This window comes from Schistocerca serialis, chromosome 4 (genome assembly GCF_023864345.2).
Source record: "Schistocerca serialis cubense isolate TAMUIC-IGC-003099 chromosome 4, iqSchSeri2.2, whole genome shotgun sequence".
Taxonomy (NCBI): Eukaryota; Metazoa; Arthropoda; class Insecta; order Orthoptera; family Acrididae; genus Schistocerca; species Schistocerca serialis.
The window spans coordinates 83969681-83993229 of record NC_064641.1 but is presented as its reverse complement, the minus strand read 5'-3'; positions in this window follow the sequence as shown (position 1 = coordinate 83993229).

Here is a 23549-nt window from a genome sequence, read left to right as displayed (position 1 = left end):
TCCCAGAGACGGCAGCACCGTACGGCAGATGGAATTTTACCGCCAGTGGCGAGAATGAGAACTGTTTTAAATACTTAAAATGGCGACGTTTTCTTTACTTGAATAGCGTGCAATCATTCGTTTTCTGAATTTGCGTGGTGTGAAACCAATTGAAATTCATCGACAGTTGAAGGAGACATGTGGTGATGGAGTTATGGATGTGTCGAAAGTGCGTTCATGGGCGCGACAGTTTAATGAAGGCAGAACATCGTGTGACAACAAACCAAAACAACCTTGGGCTCACACAAGCCGGTCTGACGACATGATCAAGAACGTGGAGAGAATTCTTTTGGGGGATCGCCAAATGACTGTTGAACAGATCGCCTCCAGAGTTGGCATTTCTGTGGGTTCTGTGCACACAATCCTGCATGACGACCTGAGAATGCGAAAAGTGTCATCCAGGTTGGTGCCACGAATCCTGACGGACGGCCACATGGCTGCCCGTGTGGCATGTTGCCAAGCAATGTTGACATGCAACGACAGCATGAATGGGACTTCCTTTTCGTCGGTTGTGACAATGGATGAGATGTAGATGCCATTTTTCAATCCAGAAACAAAGCACCAGTCAGCTCAATGGAAGCACACAGAATCACCGCCACCAAAAAAATTTCGGGTAACTGCCAGTGCTGAAAAAATGATGGTGTCCATGTTCTGGGACAGCGAGGGCGTAATCCTTAACCATTGCGTTCCAAAGGGCACTACGGTAACAGGTGCATCCTACGAAAATGTTTTGAAGAACAAATTCCTTCCTGCACTGCAACAAAAACGTCCGGGAAAGGCTGCGCGTGTGCTGTTTCACCAAGACAACGCACCTGCACATCGAGCTAACGTTACGCAACAGTTTCTTCGTGATAACAACTTTGAAGTGATTCCTCATGCTCCCTACTCACCTGACCTGGCTCCTAGTGACTTTTGGCTTTTTCCAACAATGAAAGACACTCTCCGTGGTCGCACATTCACCAGCCGTGCTGCTATTGCCTCAGTGATTTTCCAGTGGTCAAAACAGACTCCTAAGGAAGCCTTCACCGCTGCCATGGAATCATGGCGTCAGCGTTGTGAAAAATGTGTAAGTCTGCAGGGCGATTACGTCGAGAAGTAACCCCAGTTTCATCGATTTCGGGTGAGTAGTTAATTAGAAAAAAAATCGGAGGCCTTAGAACTTGAATGCACCTCGTACATCTGTGGACGGGTTTAGTGAAATCTCTGAACAGTCAAAGGGACTGTGTCTGTGATACAATATCCACAGTGAACGTCTATCTCCAGGAGTTCTGGGAGCCGGGGTAATGCAAAACTTTTGATACGTGTAGTACGAAGATAACTGCCGCAAACTAGTCAATAATGGAAAGAAATTACTGCAGAAGCTAAAATCCTATAAAATAGGAACTGCGTTAAAGTGCGAACAGCTGATTGCACAAAAATACTAGAACACGCCTGAGCGCTAAAGAAAGAACAGTGGTTTGCGTAATAGGCGGAACTACTCGTGAATTTCCAAGATTTAGTTTGCAAACACGGCTATTGTTACACCTCGAATAGCCAACGATGATTATTTCTTGACCCTACACTGTTCGTCGCCCTGGATCAGGTAGCCGGGTTGAGGGCTTTCCTGTGAAGAGTGGGCAGTAAATTAGACGGCGCCGCAGCCCTCGAGGAAGACTCGATTCTCCTCGTATCGGCGGCACAACAGGCTCTCCGCCAAAGCTAAAGGCGGCCGGCACGTCCGGATGGTTTCTTCGGCGGGGCCGCGCCGCTGACAAAAATGCGTGCCGAACCTGGCGGGGACAGGAATCCAGCCGCCACTTTGTTCGCCCCACGGCGACAACGCGGCCTTTGTTTGCAAATGGTCCTCACTAGGGGCCCCGATTATACGGGCCGACCGTCCGTCTCCGTACCTAAATTCGACTTCAATTTGTACGGGGCGTGGCAAGTTAACGGCAGCACCGATTTATACCGGCGGCTCGCATCGGCCGATTTAAGCAAATCAGACGCTGTCGGCGCACTTGTTCGGCACCGGTCAGCGGCTGCCGGCCCGCAATGGCTGTGACGAGGGACTGCCGCGTCAGCGCGCTACGTCTCGACCTGCGTCGCTCGTTTTTCCCCGCTGTCTATCTCGAAACGTTCTCGTCAAGAGGCTCTTCGCTATTCAGAGCACGTCCAGGATAATCGACTGTCGCCTGAGGTACTACGTGTTCACCATGTTCCTGCAGTTCTGCTGAGAGTAAGGTCCGAAATATACATCTGTAACAGATTCAGATCTACACTACCGGCCATTAAAATTGCTACACCACGAAGATGACGTGCTACAGACGCTAAATTTAACCGACAGGAAGAAGATGCTGTGATATGCAAATGATTTGCTTTTCAGAGCATTCAGACAAGGCTGGCGCCGGTGGCGACACCTACAACGTGCTGACATAAGGAAAGTTTCCAACCGATTTCTCATACACAAACAGCAGTTGACCGGCGTTGCCTGGTGAAACGTTGTTGTGATGCCTCATCTAAGGAGGAGAAATGCGTACCATCACGTTTCCGACTTTGATAAAGGTCGAATTGTAACCTATCGCGATTGCAGTTTATCGTATCGCGACATTGCTGTTCGCGTTGGTCGAGGTCCAATGACTGTTAGCAGAATATGGAATCGGTGGGTTCAGGTGGGTAATACGGAACGCCGCGCTGGATCCCAGCGGCCTCATATCATTAGCAGTCGAGATGACAGACATCTTATCCGCATGGCTGTAACGGATCGTGCAGCCACGTCTCGATCCCTGAGTCAACAGATGGGGACGTTTACAAGACAACAACCATCTGCACGAACAATTCGACGACGTTTGCAGCAGCATGGACTGTCAGCTCGGAGACCATGGCTGCGGTTACCCTTGACGCTGAATCACATACAAGAGCGCCTGCGATGGTGTATTCAACAACGAACCCGGGTGCACGAATGCCAAAACGTCATTTTTTCGGATGAATCCAGGTTCTGTTTACAGCACCATCATGGTCGCATCCTTGCTTGGCGACATCGCGGTGAACGCACATTGGAAACGTGTATTCGTCATCGCCATGTTGGCGTATCACCCGGCGTGATTGGTATGGGGTGCCATTGGTTACACGTCTCTGTCACCTCTTGTTCGCATTGACGGCACTTTGAACAGTGGACGTTACATTTCAGATGTGTTACGACTCGTGGCTCTACCCTTCATTCGATCCCTGCGAAACCCTACATTTCAGCAGGATAATGCACGACCGCATGTTGCAGGTCCTGTGTGGGCCTTTCTGGATACAGAAAATGTTGGACTGCTGCCCTGGCCAGCACGTTCTCCAGATCTCTCACCAACTGATAACGTCTTGTGAATGGTGGCCGAGCAACTGGCTCGTCACAATACACCAGTCACTACTCTTGATGAACTATGGTATCGTGTTGAGCTGCATGGGCAGCTGTACCTGTACACGCCATCCAAGCTCTGTTTGCCTCAATGCCCTGGCGTATCAAGGTCGTTATTACGGCCAGAGGTGGTTGTTCTGGGTACTGATTTCTCGGGATCTATGCACCCAAATTCCGTGAAAATGTAATCACATGTCAGTTCTAGTATAATATATTTGTCCAATGAATACCAGTTTATCATCTGCATTTCTTGATGGTATAGCAATTTTAATGGCCAGTAGTGTACATTTACATCTTCGTGACTACTCTGGAATTAAATAGGCTCCTGGCAGTGGTTTCACCAAAGCACTTTCACACCATTTCTCTACTGTTCCACTCTGGAACAGCGTGCGGGAAAAGCGAACACTAATACCTCTCCATGCGAGCTATGAACTTTTCCTATTTTATTACGATGATCACTTCTCCTTACGTAGGTCGGCGTCAAAAAATGTATTCGCATTCGGAGGAGGAAGCAGGTGAAAGAAATTTGGTTAAAAGGTCTCGCCGCAGCGTAACACACCTTTGTTTTAATGACTCCCACCCCAACTCGCGAATCATATCTGTGGTTCTCTCTCCACTGTTTCTCCACAATAGAAAATGAGCTCACTTTTATTAACTTCTTCGATGTACTTGTAACACCGAAAATGCAGGATGCATGGCACCTGCTACCGATATATAATTTTTTTTAATTTTATGTAAGTATTTATAATTTAAATGCTTTCTTTTAATAAGTAAGGATATTGCTTCACTGTATGTGTACATTTAGGTAGAAGTCTGTTGACGTTTTATTGTATTTATCTGTGTTTTACAGTGAAACTTACAGGCTCTGGGAAAAAGCCAAAGGAATTGTTATTTGCATCGACTAGCAACGATAACAGCAGTGCTCGTGCGTTATAAAATCTTTGGGTAGGGGGTAGTTGCGCAGAGCGCGCGGAGAGAGACAGGTTCCAGCGCTTGTAGTGTGCGGAAGTGTGGTGTTAACGCTCTCATAGTAGAGAGTACCATTTCGGCGGCATCTTGTATGCGCGCCGGCCATATGACTAGTAGCAGGAGGAAGGACAGTGGACGGGCGGAAGAGGCTGTATTAATTACGATTGCCCGTTCCTGTAATTAGCCGTGGCCCCACAATATACAACCGTCTTGAACAATAGCAGCAGTTCCAGCAACACAGATTCGTCGTCGGCTCCGAGTTTCGTCGCACGCACAGCACTGAAGTGAGACTGTTCATTGGTAAAAAGTATTAACGGCTAACCCAACAGCACAACTGAATGTGATTTGATTAATGAACTTTATTTAAATAATAATCAGTTAAATTCAGGGCGATTGTGTCCTCATTGCCCCCCCAGACATTGTTACCAAGCAGGGTCCTTGTTCCCTTTTTTCCTTATATGCTAACCTAAGTTTGAGAATCTATCACTGGAAAAAATCCAGATCTAAAGAAAATGCACAAATTAAGAGTGCGGAAGTTTTATTTATTTTACATATAGGTTGGAGCACATAGCTGTTTAGTTTGGTACGTATTCTAGTATTTAATTCTGTTCAAGGCAGTGAAAAAGGCTCTGTTGTTCAGACAATAATATGAAATCCAATTTGAAAATTAAGTAACTGCAAAGTAAAAAGTGCTTGCCTTTCTCTAAATTTCTTTGATGGCGTTATGTTGAGGTCTCTGAAAGTCATCTTTCACGTAACGAAGTCCAGTACTAACATACAGTTTAAGTGGACATTTTCAAATCATTACTCGATTGAATTGTTCAAAATTTAATGACAAACGTAACGTAAAAGTGACTTCTCAGTTTTCTTTATCATTACATACTTAAAATTAGTGTCAAAAAACGTGACAACCTTCAGTTGCCACGTCAGTGTTTAATAATAAATGTTTTTCTTTCCCATCATCTTGTACAGGGTTTTGGATGTAAATCGACCTAGTGGGCTGGCGACCGTAATTATTTCCTTTTCGTTCGTTAGTGCAACTTTTGGGTTCATTATCAGTGTTACCCCTTTTCTGTCCAGTGTTGTTCGCGAGTGAATGCACAAAATAACTCTCATTTTTCCAAATTGTAGCCCTGTTCGGTTTAATTACTTTTTTATTTTTAGTAGAGTTTTCTATCAGAAAGATCGGTTGTACACTTTCCCCCTACTTATTGGTATTACTTCTTCGGGAAAGATAGCCTTATCCAATTAGAAAATTTCCATTAGGTATACAAGCGATCCACGGTCATATTTTATATCACAAGCAGGATAGGTCGATTAGTAAAGGGGAGGTTACGTACTCCGTCAATCTTATCTGGCAAGGATCCCATACCGCACGGCAATATTCTAACAGAGGAAGAACAAACGTAGAGTCGGCAGTCTCTTTAGTGGATCTGTTACGTCTTCTAAGCGTTCTGCCAATGAAGAGCAGCTTTTGGTTCATCTGAACAAGAACATTGTCTATGCGATCGTTCCAATTTAAGTCGTTCGTAATTATAACACACATAGAACCATGACTCGTCTATGAAAAAAAAAAAAATCGTTCAAATGGCTCTGAGCACTATGGGACTCACCTTCTGAGGTCATCAGTTCCCTAGAACTTAGAACTACTTAAACCTAACTAACCTAAGGACATCACACACATCCATGCCTGAGACAGGATTCGAAGCTGCGACAGTAGCGGTCTCGCGGTTCCAGACTGTAGCGCCTAGAACCGCACGGCCACTCCGGCCGGCTCGTCTATGAAAATCAGTATGTTTCAAACGTATGGTCATCTTTACCCACCACACTGTATTCTTTAAGCCCATGCAACATAAAAGCGTTATTTTTGGCTCTTCGGGTATAAAATATTTCCGTTTATGAGAGGAACGATATATTTATATTATTTTGTACAATCTTTGTAAACGGAAATTTATAAATGATAGATTCTAATCTACAGCGTGTCACAAACCCGTTGGATGAAACTGAAACAGGTGATAGTGGGTCCACATCCGATTGTACCGAGATAGGGGACCGGTGGTCGGATATTAATATTTTTTGTGGCATGGATATAGACAGCCTACACCGCGTAACAACAACGTAGCTCACAGTAATTGTTCAAAGTGACGACCGCCAGTCTCTAAGTATGCAAAGCAACGGCGCATGAAGTTCTGGCGCACTCTCTCAAGCATCCTTGGTGTCTCTTGTACCAGGGGCAGGCGGGTTGGAGCAAGCTGGCCTTCATGTGTTTCTACGGCGCTCTCGTACACCTATGTCTTGACGTAAACCCAGAGGAAGAAGTCCAGTGATCTGGGACCAGGCGATCGCGCTGGCCATGAGACAGGATCTCGCCTTCCAATCCAACGATGAGGATAAGTACTGTTTACATGCTTTCGGATGTTATCTCGCAGGAACATCAGGTCACGTGAACCAGTCAAGCGGGGAGACAGCAAACAAGACCCTATTATGTGACACTTGACAATGCCTGCCCATACGTTGACAAAGAATCTTCTTTCCTGCTAGCCACTGATGTGGGTGGCCTGAGGATTGTCCTCACTTCATACATGGCTGTTGCGGTTATTGAAAACACCATCACAGATGAATAAGACCTCATCCGTGAGCAATACAAACTATACGATATTCAGCGGTACAGCACTGCGGTGGATAATCCATTGACAGAAGTGAACGTGAGGATCAAAATCCCTTGGTCCCGGTGCACACGTTCTTTGTGATACGAGTGTAATAACTGCTCCACTCGTGCTCTCCACACTGTATCATTCGAAGTGTGCTTTTCACGGATAGTTGACGGGTGATTATTTCTGGGTAGTCGGCCACACGATCCAATACCATCTCCTCAAAGTCTAGCGTTCGGATATGTATTTGGCGGGAATCTTGACTATCTATCGGTATCGTGAACGACCCCATCTCGCGTAATTTGGTATTCACTGGAATAAGACTCTTCCTGTTAGGATGATACCCGTTGGGAAAATGTCCTCTGTACATTCGTACATTACTGGCACTACATCCTGCCGCTCCTTGCGTTCCATCTTTGACTAAGCCTCATGCATTGTACACAGTAACGCACCGCACAGCATGGACACATAACAAAATGTATGATGCAATGGACGAAACAGTGTGCGTGAGGCACAGATTAATGCACCGTTTTAATACAAGCATTGAGACTGGAGGTCGTCGCTTAGTGCAATTATTACGATCTACGTCCTTTTTTGTGCTGAACGCTTTGTATGTCCATAACACAATAAATATGCATTTCCGACCATTGGTTCCCTATATCGGTAAAATCTGTTGTGGACCCACTATCTTCTGTTTCAATTTGAGCCAAAAGGTTTAAGAGAGCCTGCATAAGACTAGAAGATACTGACCAAGCAATATTATAGCGTAAAATACAAGAAATATAATTACAAGAACGTGTAGACGCAATAGTATCTAATAAAATATTTAAAATAAAACTGATTGTTTCAGATAAACAGTAAAAATCGAATGATCGTACTTTGTATGTTGGGAGCAAATGAAGCCTACCGTGTTCCATCTCGCACAGTATACATACGTTATGTAAAAGCTTGCCGAGCACAATACTAGATACCACACTGGAAGACACGCTGGTCGCTCTGGAGTGCTGTAAATGGCACAGGACTTTCACCAGGTGGTCGTGTGAACCTCCGTCGTGTAATGCGATGTGGGGATTTGCTATGTAAACACCTTTCCTATTACGGAATGTTGACTGCAGGCTAATCGAACATCCATCGTCGTGTTACAAAAAAGTTTTCGAACAGAGGTAATACGATTACAATACCTTCACATGTGTGTTTTTAGAAATGAAATGGTTCAATGAAATATAATATAGCGAAGATTGTTCAAGGTATAGTCAATGATTTAGAACAAGAACTGTCTGCACTGCATTTATGAAAAAAAATAACACAAACACAGAAAAAGCATTCATATATACTCTCAAGCTCACTGCACTATTATTAAGTGTCCACAAATATATAAACGGAAAATTCATAGGCAATAAGTAATGAAGGTATCTTGTATCAATAATTCATAGGTAATAAGTAATGAAGATATTTTGTAGTCAATAATTCATAGGCAATAAGAAATCAAGATGTTTTGTAACCAATATAGCGCTAAGAAACAACTGAGAAGGCGTTCAGCTTCAAATTCATGTCGTATTTATTAGTAGAAATGAGAACAGTCATTATCTAAAATGAGTTTAATAGCAATAGTTGTAATTTAGTAACGAACACAATAGTGCGTTCTCAAACTTCTTATCTAGTCTTTTGCAAAATACGTATGATATACAGGGTGTATCACAATTAATGGCGTAAACGCATGCAGTTGAAAGTACACGATACCAGAAGCAAACAAGTCTCAGTAAAAATAGGGTCGAAAATGCCAGAGCTACGCCGCCCCCCCCCCCCCCCCCCGCCACCGCCCATGAACCACGATGGACCTTGCGTGCCTCAGCGATACAGATAGCCGTACCGTAGGTGCAACCACAACGGAGGGGTATCTGTTGAGAGGCCAGACAACCAGACAAACGTGTGGTTCCTGAAGAGGGGCAGCAGCCTTTTCAGTAGTTGCAGGGGAAACAGTGTGGATGATTGACTGATCTGGCTTTGTAACACTAACCAAAACGGCCTTGCTGTGCTGGTACTGCGAACGGCTGAAAGGAAGGGGAAACTACAGCCGTAATTTTTCCCGAGGGCAAGCAGCTTTACTGTATGGTTAAATGAAGATGGCGTCCTCTTGGATAAAATATTCCGGAGGTAAAATAGTCCACCATTCGGATCTCCGGGCAGGGACTACTCAGGAGGACGTCGTTATCAGGAGAAAGAAAACTGACGTTCTAAGGATCCGAGCGTGGAATGTCAGATCCCTTACTCGGGCAGGTAGGTTAGAAAATTTAAAAAGGGAAATGGATAGGTTAAAGTTAGATATAGTGGGAATTAGTGAAGTTCGGTGGCAGGAGGAACAAGACTTCTGGTCAGGTGAATAGAGGGTTATAAATACAAAATCAAATAGGGGTAATGCAGGAGTAGGTTTAATAATGAACAAAAAAATAGGAATGCGGGTAAGCTACTACAAACAGCATAGTGAACGCATTATTGTGGCCAAGATAGACACAAAGCCCATGCCTACTACAGTAGTACAAGTTTATATGCCAACTAGCTCTGCAGATGACGAAGGGATTGATGAAATCTATGATGAGATAAAAGAAATTATTCAGTTACTGACGCCGGCCGCGGTGGTCTAGCGGTTCTAGGCGCTCAGTCCGGAACCGCGCGACTGCTACGGTCGCAGGTTCGAATCCTGCCTCGGGCATAGATGTGTGTGATGTCCTTAGGTTGGTTAGGTTTAAGTAGTTCTAAGTTCTAGGGGACTGATGACCACAGATGTTAAGTCCCATAGTGCTCAGAGCCATTTGAACCATTTGAATCAGGTAGTGAAGGGAGACGAAAATTTAATAGTCATGGGTGAATGGAATTCGATAGTAGGAAAACGGAGGGAAGGAAACGTAGTAGGTGAATATGGATTGTGGGGAAGAAATGAAAGAGGAAGCCGCATGGTATAATTTTGCACAGAGCATAACTTAATCATAGCTAACACTTGGTTCAAGAAACATGAAAGAACGTTGTATATACGGAAGAAGCCTGGAGATACTAGAAGGTATCAGACAGATTATATAATGGCAAGACAGAGATTCAGGAACCAGGTTTTAAATTGTAAGACATTTCCAGGGGCAGTTGTGGACTCTGACCACGATCTATTGGTTATTAACTGTAGATTAAAGCTGAAGAAACTGCAAAAAGGTGAGAATTTAAGAAGATGGGACCTGGGTAAACTGAAAGAACCAAAGGTTGTAGAGAGCTTCAGCGACAGCATAAGGGAACGACTGACAAGAATGGCCGGCCGGGGTCGCCGAGCGGTTCTAGGCGCTACAGTCTGGAAACGTGTGACCGCTACGGTCGCAGGTTCGAATCCTGCCTCGGGCATGGATGTCTATACAAGGGCGATGTTCTTGCGGACAATTTTATAGAAATGGAAGAGAATGTAGATGAAGATGAAATAGGAGACACGATACTGCGTGAAGAGTTTGACAGAGCACTGAAAGACCTAAGTTGAAACAATGCCTCGGGAGTGGACAACATTCCATTACTACTACTGACAGTCTTGGAAGAGCCAAGCCTAACAAAATTCTACCATCTGGTGAGCAAGATGTATGAGGCAGGCGAAATACCCTCAGACTTCAAGAAGAATATAACAATCCCAATCCCATAGAAAACAGGTGTTGATAGATGTGAAAATTATCGAACTATTAGTTTAATAAGCCACGGCTGCAAAATACTAACACGAAATCTTTACAGACGAGTGGAAAAACTGGTAGAAGCCGACCTCGAGAATGATCAGTTTGGATTCCGTAGAAATGTTGGAACAATCGAGACAATACTGACCCTACGACTTATCTTAGAAAATAGATTATGCAAGGCAAACCTACGTTTCTAGCATTTGTAGACTCAGAGAAAGATTTTGACTATGTTGACTGGAATACCCTCTTTCAAATTCTGAAGGTGGCAGGGGTAAAATACAGGGAGCGAAAGGCTATTTACAATTTGTACAGAAACCAGATGGCAGTTATAAGAGTCCTGGGGCATGTAAGGGAAGCAGTGGTTGGGAAGGGAGTGAGACAGGGTTGTAGCCTCTCCCCGATGTTATTCAATCTGTATATTGAGCAAGCATGAAGGAAAGAAAAGAAAAATTTGGAGTAGGAATTAAAATCCATGGAGAAGAAATAAAAACTTTGAGGTTCGCCGATGACATTGTAATTCTGTCAGAGACAGCAAAGGACCTGGAAGAGCAGCTGAACGGAATGAACAGTGCTTTGAAAGGAAGATATACGGCGAACATCAAAAGCAAAACGAGGATAATGGAATGTAGTCGAATTAAATCGGGTGATGCTGCAGGAATTAGATTAGGAAATGAGACGCTTGAAGTAGTAAACGAGTTTTACTATTTGGGGAGCATAATAACTGATGATGGTCGAAGTAGAGAGTATATAAAATGTATACTGGCAATGGCAAGGAAAGCGTTTCTGAAGAAGAGAAATTTGTTAACATCGAGTACAGATTTAAGTGTCAGGAAGTGGTTTCTGAAAGTATTTGTATGTAGTGTAGCCATGTATGGAAGTGAAATGTGAACGATAAATAGTTTGGACAAGAAGAGAAGAGAAGCTTTCGAAATGTGGTGCTACAGAAGATTGCTGAAGATTAGATGGGTAGATCACATAACTAATAAGGAGGTATTGAATAGAATTGTAGAGAAGAGAAATTTGTGGCACAACTTGACTAGAATAAGGGATCGGTTGGTAGAGCATATTCTGAGGCATCAAGGGATCACCAATTTAGTATTGGAGGGCAGCGTGGAGGGTAAAAATCGCAGAGGGAGATGGTTCAAATGGCTGTTAGCACTATGGGACTTAACATCTATGGTCATTAGTCCCCTAGAATTTAGAACTACTTAAACCTAACTAACCTAAGGACATCGCACAACACCCAGTCATCACGAGGCAGAGAAAATCCCTGACCCCGCCGGGAATCGAACCCGGAAACCCGGGCGCGGGAAGCGAGAACGCTACCGCACGACCACGAGCTGCGGACGTAGATGGGGACCAAGAGATGGATACACTAAACAGATTTAGAAGGATGTAGGTTGCAGTAGGTACTGGGAGATGAAGAAGCTTGCACAGGATAGAGTAGCATGGAGAGCTTCATCAAACCAGTCTTTGGACATAAGACCACAACAACAACAGCAAGGGCAACGAGCAATTTTTCATCTTCTAAACTGTGAAGCAAATCTGTTCTAAGCTCTTTTCTTTCGATATTTTGGCAATTAGTAGTATGGACAAAAAGAAATCTAGTAACCATTTTCTCTAGAATGTATACCTTAAGAGCTATGAGCACGTGTTCATCTTCGATACTTGGAAACACAACTCTTCTAATGAATAATATCTCATAACTTTTAAGGTATCGATTTTAGAGCAAATGTTTACTGGACATTTTTTCTTTTTTCGTCCATACCACTAGTTCCCAAAACGTAGAAAGCAAAGAGGTTGCAGCAGAAGAGATTTGCTTCACAGTATCGAAGATGAAAAATTGCTCTTAGCTCTTAAGGGATGCATTTGCAACCCTATGTTTACTGAGACTTTTTTGCTTCTAGTACTGTGTACTTTCAACTGTATGCGTTTACGCCATTAATTATGATACACCCTGTATATTCACAGCTTTCAGCAGTTAAATTCCACAGCTAGGTTACGAGAGTATTAATCCAAATGAACGGTCTGCACTCTGCTGGAAGAGCATTCTTTTAATAAAGTGGTCTTGTTAACCATTAGTCTGTAAGGACGTCGTTCATCACAGTTGTGCAGCAATATACTGTTTCATTTTGGGAAGCATGGCAACAGAGCATATTTCGATTAGTCGTTCGCCTCGATGCTCGTACTTGTGTATCTATATACATACTATGCAAGCCACCATGCGACGTATGGCACAGGGTACCTTGTACGACTGCTAGTCACCCCCTTTTTCCTCTCGTAAGTGGAGTGAACTTCAACTCAGGCCGTCTGCTGAGGAACGGTCAGTATTCAGGCATATGACTGCAACGATCATTTGAAGCAAAGAAGTCCTGTCAACACGGGGTCTAAAATGCATATCTTAAGAGCTATGATCTCTTATTCAACGGAAGAGATGTGTTTCATGGTAGCGAAAGTGAACAGGTGTTCGTAGCTTTTAAGCTATAGACATGTAGAATTTATGTTTACTGGGTACTTTTTCCTAGTTTAGGTCAATACTACCACGTTTCAAAATATGGAAACGAAACCGCTTGCATTTGAGACCCCATGTGTACTAAAAATTTTGCTTCGAATAATCGTTCCTATCATATCCCTGAATACTGACCAGCCTTCCTGGGACACCGACGATATGTTTTCGTACGAGCCTTGTTTTATCCTCTCTTCGTGGTCCTTAGGTATGTCCATGGCTGTAGGATCGTCTTCAGTCAGCCGCAAATGGTGATTCTCTGAAGTTTCTCAATGATTTATGTAAGTTGAAGGTGGAGAGGTGAGAAACGAAATGAAAAGAAAGGGAAGGAACTAATGATATCAGCTGCATCGGGACTTTACGCTGAATCAGCAGTAACAAGTCAAAGCATTTGTCGGACTGGGACTCAAACCCGGGGTCTCCTCCTTATTGGGAAAATGCGTTAACCAGAGCGCCAGTGTTTATTCACAAATGCGCGGACTACCTCTGCCCGCTCCACCTAGCACCATCAATTGTCTGCTATCCCCTTGATGCCCTCTGTGCTCGCTTATTTTAGGTTCCTGCTAGAGGTAGAACGCAAATATGCATCTGCACTAATTGTTGCGGATTCGTAGCCCACCAAAGCATTATAGTTACATGGATGCATGGTATCTGTTCTTTCAGATATGTCCGAAGGAACAGACACAACCTCTCATCTAATTTCTCAGTAATGTTTCTTGAAAAGAACGCATTCCTTCCTCAAAGGATTCCAGTTTCTGTTCAGGGAGGATTTCCATAATACTCCAATGTTCATCGAACGTTCCGGTGACAAATCTAGCAGTACTGTTACAAATTTCATCGAGATGTTCCATTGATACGACCTACTGGGGATCTCAAACACAGAAGCACAGTCAAGAATGGGTCGCGCAAGTGTTCTGTATGCGGTCTTCTGTATAGATGTGTTACACTTTTTAGAATTCTGCCAATAAACCAAAGTCGACCTATCGACCTTATCTGCTCATTCCAGTTCACGTCACTTGGCACCGCTAAGGCTAGGGTTTCGATCGACTTGACTTCATCAGGAGCACCCTAGCAACATTATAGAGATTGGAGTCGTAGAGAAATATCCGCTACCAGTCACAATAAAAGATTGTTTATTCGTCACACGACCGGTTTCGGGCTTGCGCCCATCTTCAGGTGTTTATACATTCATTTACATGTTTCTACTGTTGGAGATCACTGTATAAATACAAAAAAATTATTTGCTGGTGACTACACAATTACAAGTGGGACAATTGTAAGTGGTGAGGCAGCATTTGACGAAAATATATCTGTACTTACAAAAATATGAAGCACCATTACTACAGTTATGCTGTGATGATAGTTTTGCCACTTAATTACACACTTATGGTCATTTTCACGTCCATTTATCAGGTATAGCTCCATATTACACTATTATGATGTGCACTCGTGAAATACACTATGCTTACATACAAACTTATGGGCTGTGGTCAAAGAACTTAGATGTAGCAGATGTAAAGATGTTGTCGGTACAAACATGTAACTGAATTTATAAACACCTGAAGATGGGCGCAAGCCCGAAACCGGCCGTGTGACGAATAAACAACCTTTTATTGTGACTGGTAGCGGATATTACTCTACAGTCCTATAAAGGAACAGTTACGGAGTTCGACAGCATCCACTATGGATAAAATTGCTATTGTTTCAAAGAAAATGCCTTTTCTGCATGCCGCACATCGAAATTTTTATTTATGTTCCCAGACGCGTTTCACCTTTTTTACAACGCATCTTCAGTGGGAATCCTGACGTATTACATGATTCGTCCATTTTTACACATAGGTTATGGTTTCACATCTAGGTTATAGATTTAAAAACAGTTCCCTAACTTTTTTATGAAATGTAAAGGTACTTACAGGTTACTCCTAATTCATTGCCTCTAAACAAACCGCTTTTTTCTCATCTGGCAACCACGTGGACATCTTGCAGTTCACTTTCAGTTCACTGTTTACGCTACACATCACTGTAACTGCTATCATTTTAATACAGAGTTTCATTTGTTTTTCTAAGTGTTACCAAATTTCTCAGTTTTCTGCATTCAACTGTTTTGTGCATGTGTGTAAGTGTATTAGAGAGGGAGAGATTTTTTTATTCTTAATAATAATAATAAATAATAATAATAAAACCCGTGGAGGCCCGGGAAAAGAATACGCCTCCGGTATGTTCTGCCAGTCGTAAAAGGCGACGAAAAGAACAAACCACTAATAGGGCTAACCCCCCTTTTAGTGTGATTAGTTGGTTCAGGACAGAACTAATAACTAATGAAGCCTCGGACAAGCGCTGTCACGGTCGGGGACGACGCTTGAACCCTATGCCCGTCCACAGTGGTAACGACACTGCTAGCCACACGGAAAATGATTTAAATCCAAATAGAGATGTTTTGCAGGATATGCTTCCTGCAACCACTCTAGAAGGAATACAAAGACAGAGGATGAGATGGTCAGATGAAGTTCATCGATACCTCATGTTCTGTTATTACTAAGCAACAAACTTAGGAACCAACACAACTGGATACAGATCACAAGCATACACAACATTTATTATCAGATACCCAGAATTAAAATTTTTAACAGAACAACGACTAGCTGATCAGATCCGTGTAATAATAAAAAATAACAGGATACCCCAGTCAGAATTAGAAAACATCAAACAATAAGTACAACAAATACTAGAACAAAATAATGTGCAATGACAAGAAGAAGAATAAAATACAGTAATGGACTCAAACATCCCAGAGCAAACAAACAAAGAACAACACACATCAATTAAACAATCAGAGGAAAACGAAATCTTAAGATAGCCACCAGAATAAGCACAAACAGAACACGAAGTGACATACGTGTTAGATATAGAAGAATAATTTCAGCTGACATATATAGAATACAAAGACACAAATACAAACATTAGGTCATTCTTTCATAGACCACCAAATAACCCACAAGTCGAAACAACAATAAGAACTATCAACACAATCATACACAACAAAATAAATGAAAATACAACTATGGAAGAGTTACAACTACTGGTTTATATAGGAGCACTCACTACACTAAATATACACACTAGACAGAGATCAGAACCAACCATCACACAGAAGAAACCCACAAAACCAGCATGGCAACACAGGCTACAGATCAGAATAGGAAAACTGAGAAAAGACATTGGACAGCTAACACAATTTATAAGAAATGAAATATCAGACAAAAAACGAAAAAGGTTAGGTAAAATCTCACAACAAGAAGCGATAGAGCAATTAGATGAAAAGAAGCGGAAATTACAAGCATTGGCCAAACGACTTAGAAGATACAAAAAAAGTGAAAATAGAAGGAAACAAAACCAAACATTCAACACAACTCAAAAGAAATTTTACCAGACAATAGATAACACACACGTTAAAATAGACAATCCACCAAACATAACAGACATGGAACACTTCTGGAGCAACATACGGTCAAATCCGGTACAGCATAACAGGCATGCACGGTGGATACAAGCAGAAACAGACACATACAAGATGATACCACAAATGCCTGAAGTCATAATTTTGCAACATGAAGTCACCCAAGCAATTAATTCTACTCACAATTGGAAAGCCCCTAGAAAAGATAAAATAGCAAATTTCTGGCTAAAGAAGTTCACCTCAACACATTCACATCTAACTAAATTATTTAACAGTTACATTGCAGACCCATACACATTCCCTGATACACTTACACATGGAATAACTTTTCTGAAACCTAAAGATCAAGCAGACACAGCAAACCCAGCTAAATATCGCCCCATAACATGTCTACCAACAATATACAAAATATTAACTTCAGTCATTGCACAGAAATCAATGACACATGCAACACAGAACATAATTATAAATGAAGAACAAAAAGTCTGTTGCAAAGGAGCACAAGGATGTAAAGAGCAACTGATAACAGATGGAGAGGTGACATATCAAGCTAAAACTAAAAAAAGGTCGCTACACTACACATACATTGATTACCAAAAAGCTTTGGATAGTGTACCCCACTCATGGTTAGTACAAATATTGGAAATATACCAAGTAGATCCTAAATTGATACAGTTCCTAAACATAGTAATGAAAACTTGGAAAACCACACTTAATATCCAAACAAATTCAAATAATATCACATCACAGTCAATATAGATTAAGCGTGGAATATACCAAGGAGACTCATTAAGTCTTTTCTGGTTCTGTCTTGCTCTGAACCCACTATCCAACATGCTAAATAATACAAATTATGGATACAATATTACTGGAACATACCAACACAAAATCACACATTTGCTATACATGGATGATCTAAAACTACTGGCAGCAACAAATCAACAACTCAAACAATTACTAAAGATAACAGAAGTATTCAGCAATGATATAAATATGGCTTTTGGAACAGACAACTGTAAAAAAAATAGCATAGTCAAGGGAAAACACACTAAACAAGAAGATTACATATTGGATAACCACAGCGACTGCATAGAAGAGATGGAAAAAACAGATGCCTATAAATATATAGGATAAAGACAAAAAATAGGAATAGATAATATAAATATTAAAGAAGAACTAAAAGAAAAATATAGACAAAGACTAACAAAAATACTGAAAACAGAGTTGACAGCAAGAAACAAGACAAAGCTATAAATACTTATGCTATACGAATATTGACCTACTCATTTGGAGCAGTGAAATGGAGTAACACAGACCTAGAAGCACTCAATACACTTACACCATCACAATTCCACATATATAGAATACATCACAAACATTCAGCAACAGAAAGATTCACATTAAGCAGAAAGGAAGGGGGAAGGGGATTTATCGAAATAAAAAACCTACATTATGGACAGGTAGACAATTTAAGAAAATTCTTTATAGAACGAGCAGAAACTAGCAAAATACACAAAGCAATCAGTCATATAAATACATCGGCTACACCACTGCAATTTCATAACCACTTCTACAACCCTTTAGATCACATAACATCAACAGATACGAAGAAAGTAAATTGGAAAAAGAAAACAGTACATGGCAAGCACCCATATCATCTAACACAGCCACACATCGATCGAGACGCATCCAACACATCGCTAAGAAAAGGCAATATATACAGTGAGATGGAAGGATTCATGATTGCAATACAGGATCAAACAATAAACACCAGATATTACAGCAAGCATATTATTAAAGATCCCAGTGCCACAACAGATAAATGCAGACTTTGCAAACAACAAATAGAAACAGTAGATCACATCACAAGCGGATGTACAATACTAGCAAACACAGAATACCCCAGAAAACATGACACTGTAGCAAAAATAATACATCAACAACTTGCCATACAACGTAAACTAATAAAAAAACACATTCCCACATACAAGTATGCACCACAAAATGTACTGGAGAATGGTGAAAACAAATTATACTGGAACAGAACCATTATAACAGATAAAATATCATCACATAACAAACCTGACATCATACTCACCAATAAAAAGAAGAAATTAACACAACTAATCGAAATATCTACACCCAATACAACAAATATGCAGAAGAAAACAGGAGAAAAAATTGAAAAATACATCCAACTGGCTGAGGAAGTCAAGGACATGTGGCATCAGGATAAAGTTGACATTATACCAATTATACTGTCAACTACAAGAGTCATACCACACAATATTCGCCAGTACATCAACGCAATACAGCTACATCCTAACTTATATATACAACTACAGAAATCTGTAATTATTGATACATGTTCAACTACCCGAAAGTTCCTAAATGCAATGTAACATATACCGTACAGTTAAAAGGAAGTCACGCTTGATCAAGGTCTGCGTCACTTTCCATTTTTAACCAGACATAACGTCTGAGAAAGGAAAGAATAATAATAATAATTATTATTATTATTATTATTATATTTTCCTGTATATACTTATGAGAGGAATCAGATGTGTAATCATTTGTTGGGATTTCTGTCTATTATATGATCAATCAGTGTAAACAATGAGTTGTAAGTCATATTTACTTAGTCATTTGGTATTTGTTCCTTTTCAGCCTTTGTTTTGTATACATAAAATTGAGAATGTTGGTAACACTTAGAAAAACAAATGAAACTCTGTATTAAAAAAAGGTGGCAGTTACAGTGAGGTGTAACGTAAACAGTGAACTGAAAGTGAACTGTAAGATGTCCACCTGGTTGCCAGATGAGAAAAAAGCAGTTTGCTTAGATGCAATGAATTAGTAGTTACCTGTAAGTACCTTTCCATTTCATAAAGAAACGTTAATGAACTGTTTTTAAATCTATGAACTAGATGTGAAACCATAACCTATGTGTAAAAATGGACAAAACATGTAATATTTCAGGACACCCACTGAAGATAACTCGTAAAAAAGGTGAAACGCGTCTGGGTGCATAAATAGAAATAAAAATTTCGATGTGCAGTATGTAAAAAAGGCATTTTCTTTGAAACAACTGCAATTTATATACAGCTGCTGCGAAAATGGCCACTACAGGAAACGTGAAACATTATAGGTTTGTTTTTCCTAATCATCTGCATCAAATTACACTTAGCCATGCTTAGAGGAAGCTGTCATTCACATTCCATAGAGAGATCGGTGTCTTGGATTTGTTTGTCTCTCCAGTTCGGCTAAGTCCAAGGAAGTGGTCGCTGAAATGACCTTAGAGGCTAACGGTGAAGAAGAAGAGAAGGTTAGTGTTTAACATCCGGTCGACAAAGTACGGAATACAAGCACGGAGTAAGGAAGGACAAGAGAAGGAAACTGGTTGTGCCCTTCCAAAGGAACCAACCCGGCATTTTCTTTGCCTTAAGCGATTTAAGGAGATCAGAAAGCCTAAATCTGGATGGTTGGGTACGGATTTGAACCATTGTGCTCCCAAATGCAAGTCTAGTGTGCTAATACTGTGCTGCCTCAGTCGGCACCACGAAGAAGTTGGTAACAGCGATGGCGACAATTATTATTTTCGATAAGGACAGAAGATGAAGCAGTGAATTAACATTAGTGTGATGGCCGGGATTTGAGCCTGGGACCTCTACTTATTAGGCAGATGTGCTGGTCCCTTACCGCCATGGCATGTGGTGACCACGGCCGCACAATAATTCTACAGCTGTATCCTTATGGCCTGCAGGTGGTGCGGATGTGTTAGTGCTTTGGCGCTGTGTTAACTGAAGCTGGAGCTACGTACATCACCAAACCCAGGACGCATGTGAAGCGGGACTGCTCAAGCAAGGCGCATCATCCCGAATACGGACTGCTCCGCCGCTACCCTAGTACTATGCCCTCCCTAACACTAACTTCAATTGACGCCTTCAGCCCATTCTCCCTTCCCAAATCATCAATATTGCTAAATGTCTCCGATTTTGAAATAGCATCCCAGCTTTGTGTACAGGATGGTCCACTGATCGTGACCGGGCAAATATCTCACGAAATAAGCGTCAAACGAAAAAACTACATAGAACGAAACTTCTCTAGCTTGAAGTGGGAAACCAGATGGCGCTATGGTTGGCCCGCTAGATGGCGCTGCCATAGGTCAAACGGATATCAACTGCGTTCTTTTAAATAGGAACCCCCATTTTTTTACATATTCGTGTAGTATATAAAGAAATATGAATATTTTAGTTGGACCACTTTTTTCGCTTTGTCATAGGTGGCGCTGTAATAGTCACAAAGACATGGCTCACAATTTTAGACGAACAATTGATAACAGGTAGGTTTTTAAATTAAAATACAGAACGTAGGTACGTTTGACATTTTATTTCGGTCGTTCCAGTGTGATACAGGTACCTCTGTGAACTAATCAATTATGAGAACGCATGCCGTTACAGCGTGATTACCTGTAAATACCACATTAATGCAATAAATGCTCAAAATTATGTCCGTCTACCTCAATGCATTTGGCAATACGTGTAACGACATTCCACTCAACAGCGAGTAGTTCGCCATCCGTAATAATCGCACATGCATTGACAATGCGCTGGCGCATGTTGTCAGGCGTTGTTGGTGGATCACGATAGCAAATATCCTTTAGCTTTCTACACAGAAAGAGATCCGGGGACATCATATCCGGTGAACGTGCGGGTCATGGTATGGTGCTTCGACGACCAGTCCACCTTTCACGGAATATGCTATTCAATACCGCTTAAACCGCACACGAGCTATGTGCCGGACATCCATCGTGTTGGAAGAACATCGCCATTCTGTCATGCAGTGAAACATCTTGTAGTAACATCGGTAGAACATTACGTAGGAAATAAACATACATTGTACCATTTGGATTGCCATCGTTAAAATGGGGGCCAATTATCCTTCCTCCCATTATGACGCATCATACATTAACCCGCCAGGTCGCTGATGTTCCACTTGTAGCAGCCATCGTGGATAATCCGTTGCCCATTAGTGCATATTATGCCGGTTTACGTTACCGCTGTTGGTGAATGACGCTTCGTCGCTAAATAGAACGCGTGCAAAAAGCTGTCATCGTCCAGTAATTTCTCTTGTGCCCAGTGGCAGAACTGTACACGACGTTCAAAGTCGTCGCCATGCAATTCCTGGTGCATAGAAATATGGTACGAGTGCAATCGATGCTGATGTCGCATTCTCAACACCGACGTTTTTGAGATTCCAGATACTCGCGCAGTTTGTCTGCTACTGATGTGCGATTACCCGTGACAGCAGCTAAAACACCTACTTGGACATCATCATTTGCTGGAGGTCGTGGTTGACGTTTCAAATGTGGCTGAACACTTCCTGTTTCCTTAAATAACGTATGTATCCGGAGAATGGTCCGGACACTTTGATGATGTCGTCCAGGATACCGAGCAGCATACATAGCGCAGGCCCGTTCGGCATTTTGATCACAATAGCCTTACATCAACACTATATCGAACTTTTCCACAATTAGTAAACGGTCCATTTTAACACGGATAATGTATCACGAAACAAATACCGTCTGCACTAGCGGAAAGTTACGTGATACCACGTACTTATACGTTTGTGACTATTACAGCGCCATCTATCACAAAGCGAAAAAAGTGGTCCAACTAAAACATTGATATTTCTTTACGTGGTTGACGAATATGTAATAAATAATGGTGTTGCTATTTAAGATAGGCATTTTATATCCGTTTGACGTATGGCAGCGCCATCTAGCGGGACAACCATAGTGCCATCTGGTTTCGCCCTTGAAGCTGGACCGGTTTCGTTCTTTGTAGTTTTTTCGTTAGATGCTTATTTCGTGAGATATTTGGCCCGGTCACTATCAATGGACTACCCTGTATAATGCGGTTAACCTGCCTATACCTCAGCCATAGGTGATTTATTGATCTAATGGAATTTAATTGTTCTAAAGACATACGTGTCGCGACTTTCAAATGTTCGAATGTGTGTGAAATCTTATGGGAATTAACTGCGAAGGTTATCATTCCCTGAGGTTACGCACTACTTAGCCTAAATTATCCTAAGGACAAACACACACACCCATGCCCGAGGGAAGACTCGAACCTCCGCTGGGACCAGCCGCACAGTCCATGACTGCAGCGCCCCAGACCGCTCGGCTAATCCAGCGCGGCTGTCACAACTTTATCTTCAATAGTGATAGAAGCTGAAGTAACGAATTAAAATTTTTCCGTGGCTGGGATTTGAACCTGGGTCTCCAGATTACCAGTCAGGGGGCTATTGCAGTATGTGAGAGCCTTGGGAACGCTGACGATTTAAGATGGGGAAAATGGGCTGAAGGCATCAACTGACGTTCGTGTTAGGACGCCACTGTGTAGTCCGTGCAGCTATTGTACACGCAGTGCTACAGTGGTGTAGTGGTTAGCACGTTAGTTTAGTTGCGATGACAGCTTGAATCAAGTCGTGACGGTGGCATAAATTTTTATTTATTATTTCAGTTTCAGTTTGTGTTCGAAGATAAAGTTGAGACCCATATATCTCCAGAAAAATTTAGTTCCATTAAGTCAGTTAGTATTTTAACAACCATTGTTATTAAAGTCAGAAGAAGGAGTAGTGACCATTTGCAGCTGGTCGCTAATAAGAGGGAACTGCTCGGGCAGAGTAACGGGAACTGGGAGTGGCGCGCAGAAGGCGGTTTCGGCCGAACCGGCGGAGGCCGCCGCAGTGGGAGCGAGGATTAATGCGGGCGGCGCTAATGCGGCGCGAGGCTGGGGCGGCAGCGGCGGCGGCAGCGGCCCCTGCATTCCGGAGGCGGCGGCGGCGATGA